Consider the following 6205-nt stretch of genomic DNA (forward strand, 5'->3'; position numbering starts at 1 on the left):
CCTTGACTGGATTTGTGTTAAACCTGTTAGTTTTGTGTCAAATCTGGAAGCTTTTACGATATATATATATATATATATATATATATATATATATATATATATATATATATATATATATATATATATATATATATATATATATATATATATATATATATATATATATATATATATATATATATATATATATATATATATATATATACACTCACCCGACACTTTATTAGGTACACCTGTCCAACTGCTCGTTAACACTTAATTTCTAAGCAGCCAATCACATGGCAGCAACTCAGTGCATTTAGGCATGTAGACATGGTCAAGACAATCTCCTGCAGTTCAAACCGAGCATCAGTATGGGGAAGAAAGGTGATTTGAGTGACTTTGAACGTGGCATGATTGTTGGTGCCAGAAGAGCTGGCCTGAGTATTTCAGAAACTGCTGATCTACTGGGATTTTCACGCACAACCATCTCTAGGGTTTACAAAGAATGGTCCGAAAAAGGAAAAAACATCCAGTGAGCGGCAGTTCTGTGGGCGGAAATGCCTTGTTGATGCCAGAGGTCAGAGGAGAATGGCCAGACTGGTTCGAGCTGATAGAAGGGCAACAGTGACTCAAATAACCACCCGTTACAACCAAGGTGGGCAGAAGAGCATCTCTGAATGCACAGTACGTCGAACTTTGAGGCAGATGGGCTACAGCAGCAGAAGACCACACCGGGTGCCACTCCTTTCAGCTAAGAACAGGAAACTGAGGCTACAATTTGCACAAGCTCATCGAAATTGGACAATAGAAGATTGGAAAAATGTTGCCTGGTCTGATGAGTCTCGATTTCTGCTGCGACATTCGGATGGTAGGGTCAGAATTTGGCGTCTACAACATGAAAGCATGGATCCATCCTGCCTTGTATCAACGATTCAGGCTGGTGGTGGTGGTGTCATGGTGTGGGGAATATTTTCTTGGCACTCTTTGGGCCCCTTGGTACCAATTGAGCATCGTTGCAACGCCACAGCCTACCTGAGTATTGCTGCTGACCATGTCCATCCCTTTATGACCACAATGTACCCAACTTCTGATGGCTACTTTAAGCAGGATAATGCGCCATGTCATAAAGCTGGAATCATCTCAGACTGGTTTCTTGAACATGACAATGAGTTCACTGTACTCAAATGGCCTCCACAGTCACCAGATCTCAATCCAAGAGCATCTTTGGGATGTGGTGGAACGGGAGATTCGCATCATGGATGTGCAGCTGACAAATCTGCGGCAACTGTGTGATGCCATCATGTCAATATAGACCAAACTCCATGAGGAATGCTTCCAGCACCTTGTTGAATCTATGCCACGAAGAATTGAGGCAGTTCTGAAGGCAAAAGGGGGTCCAACCCGTTAGCATGGGGTACCTAATAAAGTGGCCGGTGAGTGTATATATATATATATATATATATATATATTGGAAAATATATATAGGACCAATACACACACACACACACACACACATATATATTTATAAAGATAGATAGATAGATAGATAGATAGATAGATAGATAGATAGATAGATAGATAGATAGATAGATAGATAGATAGATAGATGGATGGATGGATGGATGGATGGATGGATGGATGGATGGATGGATGGATGGATGGATGGATGGATGGATGGATGGATGGATGGATGGATGGATGGATGGATGGATGGATGGATAGATAGATAGATAGATAGATAGATAGATAGATAGATAGATAGATAGATAGATAGATAGATAGATAGATAGATAGATAAATAGATAGAAAGATAGATAGATAGATGCCTTGCTGTTTTTTTGCTCTTTTGTTATATTCAAAGGTAAAAACAAAATAATAACTACTCCGTCTCAAGATGTGGGACAAGTCCCTTCTATATTAGATACAGCCAGTATGGGTCTGTTTCTGAAAATAGCCACTCACATCGGACACTTTGATGTTTCCTTTTGTCAGATGTAATCAGTGCTAATGAGAGAGGGCAGGCAGAAGAGAGGAACAGACCTACATCAGAAGTACTGAGAACAAAGACTGAAATGGACCAGTGTCACAGCCTCATCCATATTACCTCCATTGGCCCAACCTAATAACCTTCAGATAAGATCTCATGTAACATTAATGTTGAACGTGTTTTCTTTCTTAAAAACAGCTGGTCTCTTCAACTAAGCTTTTGGCTAAAATCCTATGTTAGATTGTAATAGATGCCCCAATGCTCATCAGCGTTATTCTTTATGCTCAAAATGTTCAGAATCATTTGTCTCTATTTTTATTTTTCATTCTTAATAAATATAGTTTTGCAAAAATAATAGCAGCTACCAATATTTTTCTTATTATCTTTTGATCCAAATTCAGCATTTAAACTTCAATGGCAGTGATCTTACTATGCAGGGCACCTCTTTATTTTAGCAGTCTTTTCAAAAGCTGTGACATCTCCTGACCACAACCCATTTAGGAGACCTCAGATTATCTGTCAGCCTTAGATGTAACGTCTGGTGTCTCCAGGATCTCTATTTTCCACTTGCTATTGTTTATTTATAAGCAGGACACCAGTAGAGAGCTGAAAATTTGAATACATCTTCATATTCAGATTTCTACAGATGAACTGACCGATAATTTCACCAACTGTGACAAAAAAGCCAAATCCATCTGGAAAAAAAAAAAACATGAACTCAGATTTGTCTTCACATGTTTTATCCTCTGAGTTCTGATAACTGACTTTAATAAATTGTTTATTTAATTCTTTGTATTTATCTTTATACTAATTTCCTGGATAACCAATGTTAATAAGCTGCAGCTTTTGCTTAAAGATCTTATGAGCAAATCAGATATACTTCATTCCTGCGAATGAAGTATTTATTCCCAAAACATCTCGCTTGATCAGCCAGGCCATCAATAAGCCTAAACACTCCCTTTTCAGAGGCATAGGCCAGTATTGTCTACTGCAACCCAACAAAGACCTGAATGACTCCCCATTACTAAGTGGTGGAGCTGTTATTTTGGTTCAATTTGCATATTTCCAGGCCATAACAAGGCTCTGTTGGGCTACTCTATAAAGCTTGGAACTCAAGGCTAATCCAGACATTTTGAATTGGAAAAGCTTCCTGGAATGGAAGCAAAACATCTTCAAACTTGGAAGACAAAGTCCAGTAGTTTTTTTTTTTTTTTTTTTTTTTTACTTTTTAGGATGACTGAGTCTTCACCAGCATACTTCCTTCCTAGTTTATTAGAGTCTGTTTAGCCAATGTTGGCATCAAAGTCCCCCAGAATAAAAAAAAAGAAACTGAATACTTAGATAACTACAAAATATTTAAGAGAGTGAAAAACCAGTTTCTCACTGAGCACATCTGTTAAAGGGCAGAGCAACTGTGTCAAAAAGAAGTCATAACTCTTTCTACTCTGTCTGTACAATTTCTAATCTTTCCTCTTCGTCCCAAATTAAACAACCTACTAATCCCTTACATGCTTTTACCAAATTACTCATCTGATCATTGTAGGAAAAATAAACAAGTTATACAACCCTGAAATAGCCAATGTGATTTTTTATAACTTGCATGTAACTGTATAGACATATTTGATAAATTGAAATGCTATACACACTAAATTAGAACCGAAGTCACTAAATAATGTGAAAAATAATTAATAACACACAGACTGATTGGTTCCAAATAGTATAATCCCAGAGATTGTCTTAAGGGCTTTTGGATTTTTATAAGCCACAAAATCACAAATAACCCTCAAAGCAGAATGGAGAATGAGCAAGAAGGGACTTTGAAATTCTTCCTTTTGAAATGTACCTTAGTTGTTGTTTTTTAAGCTTTTTTTTTCTTCATAGCACTATATAACTCCTTCTGTAAGCCTGCTATGTATACATAGTTTTAATTCATTATATTTTAGATTTTGACTTATAATCTTTTTTGAAAATAATGGCAGATAGGAGAAAAAATTTCTGATTTTCTCTCTGTGCCACAGCATATATGAGTAAAAGTAAAAGACTGTTGGGATCTGGAGCTGTACCACCTTCCTCCAGCAGAGTGCGCCGTGGGTCTCCTGGAGCTGGAGCCTTCCAGCACACCTGACCTGAGACACATCTACTCATCAGGAGACCTCCCCTTTATAACCAGCTGCCAGACCTTGCTTCGACGCCGCAGTGTTGACCTTAGTTTGGTTAGCAACCTGAGCCTCTGGAACCTAAAGAATCTTAGCTGTCTCAAGTGAGAGATCGGATTCTAACTTTCCTCTGTTTTTGCCTCACAGGAAACCTGTCTCTAGCCTGAAGCTCTGGGTGAGCTTAACCTGCCAATCTGCCCTGGTGAGCAAAACCTGAAGATTCCTATGTGAATTCCCCTGCTGCTCTTTGTAAAGAGCTGGAAACTCTGATCAAGGTCTGCCATTCAAAGTCAGAAGCTAGACGCTGCACCTGCTTGTGTACTCTGCTGAACCAACAGTCTCCGGACCCAACGGTTCCCTCTCTCTCAAAGAGAAACCCGGACCCAATCAAGGTAGAATCTGAATTATCTAAGGACTCATAACTCATCTGCCTGCTCCGCTAATCAAACTATCATCTTTGCAGACTTCAGTGAACCAGCCTGGACCAGTTCCTGATCCTGTACATTATCTTGTGTCTATGAACATTCAATAAACTCTGTTAAACTTTTACCCAGCCTCCGTTGTGTTCTGCATGTGGGCTAAGAACCTTAAACCCATCATGACAAAGACAGACAATTTTTTTTTCTCCAATTACAAACAGTTTAGTCTGAGCTCCAAAGTTACTGGCACCCACCTTATAGCATATGTGTAAGGATTTACCAACTCATTACTAAACAGTTGTCATAGATTTAAAAAAAAATCTATTTGTGTGTTGATTAAATATAATTTGCCTTAATTCCATATTTAACATTTTACATACAATCCTATTATAATTACAAACATCTATACAAACATATACATACTCTGAAAGATCAATACAAAGCAGAAACTGCATAATGTGCATAGATTTTCATCATCCATGTGTCAACTGGATTCATAGAAGCATTTTCTGCTGTAATTACCACTGCAGGTCAGTTGGGATATGTCTTGAACACTTATTGACCATCTAGACTAAAATTTTTACCGTTTCTTTTGCAAAAAAAAAAGAAAAGAAAAGTGCAAGCTCTGTCAGACTGGATAATGTGTATTTTTGCATCATGTTCACTATGACTATTCCTTGTTATTTTTATAAGAATCTGGACTGAAATTAAATTGTATTAAACAGATCAAATTCTAGAAGCATAATAGAAAAAAATAGCTTTTGTAATATAATAAAATCAATGTGAATCAATTGGTTTTTTGAAAAGTTGGTTTGTGTTTTTTTTTTTTTTTGTTTTTTTTTGTTTCGGAATAAGATGGAATTATGTCAAAAGGCCTCTCCAAGGTCAGCATTTATGCAATAACCATTTGGATAAACAAGGTTAAACTGTAGCTTTAACAAACAAGAAAGCGTGTGTTTATTTTATTACATTTTGTATTGCCTGAAGTTTAATTTGTGGGCTATAAAGTGTTTGCACCCCTTTTTGGGAGGCCTGTAGTTCTGAGCTGGATTCGGTGATGGATGCATGAGGGGTAAACAGACAGGTCTGAGTTTGGTATAATACGGCTACTGAAGAGGATTAGGGCCACTGAAAAAAATAAAATAAAAAGTTAACTGATTTTTAAATATTATTTCAGTTTAATATAGGAAAAAAGGCAGAATTCTGACTTAAATCTCCGAATTTTGACTTTTTTCTAAGAATTCTGACTTAATCTCAGAATTCTAACTTTATCTCAGAATTCTTACTTTAATCTCAGATTTCAGACTTTTTTTCTCAAAATTCTGACTTTATTCTCAGAATTCTGACATTTTTTCCCCACAAAAATTTGACTTTAATCTCAGAATTTTTTATCTTAATGTAGATGGGCACCATGAAGGAAGAGATGTGGAAGAACTCAGCTTCAAAAAAAGTCAGAATTCTTAATTTTTTCTAAGAATTATGACTTTAAGCTCAGAATTCTGACTTTTTTCTCAGAATTCTGACTTTAATCTCAGAAATCTGACTTTTAATCTCGGAATTCTGACTTGAATCTCAGAATTCTGACTTTAATCTCAGAATTCTGACTTTAATCTTAGAAGTCTGACTTTTTTTCTTCTGACTTTAATCTCAGAATTCTGACT

The sequence above is a fragment of the Cyprinodon tularosa genome, unplaced genomic scaffold (genome assembly GCF_016077235.1).
Source record: "Cyprinodon tularosa strain WSP-4 unplaced genomic scaffold, ASM1607723v1 ctg171, whole genome shotgun sequence".
Lineage (NCBI taxonomy): Eukaryota > Metazoa > Chordata > Actinopteri > Cyprinodontiformes > Cyprinodontidae > Cyprinodon > Cyprinodon tularosa.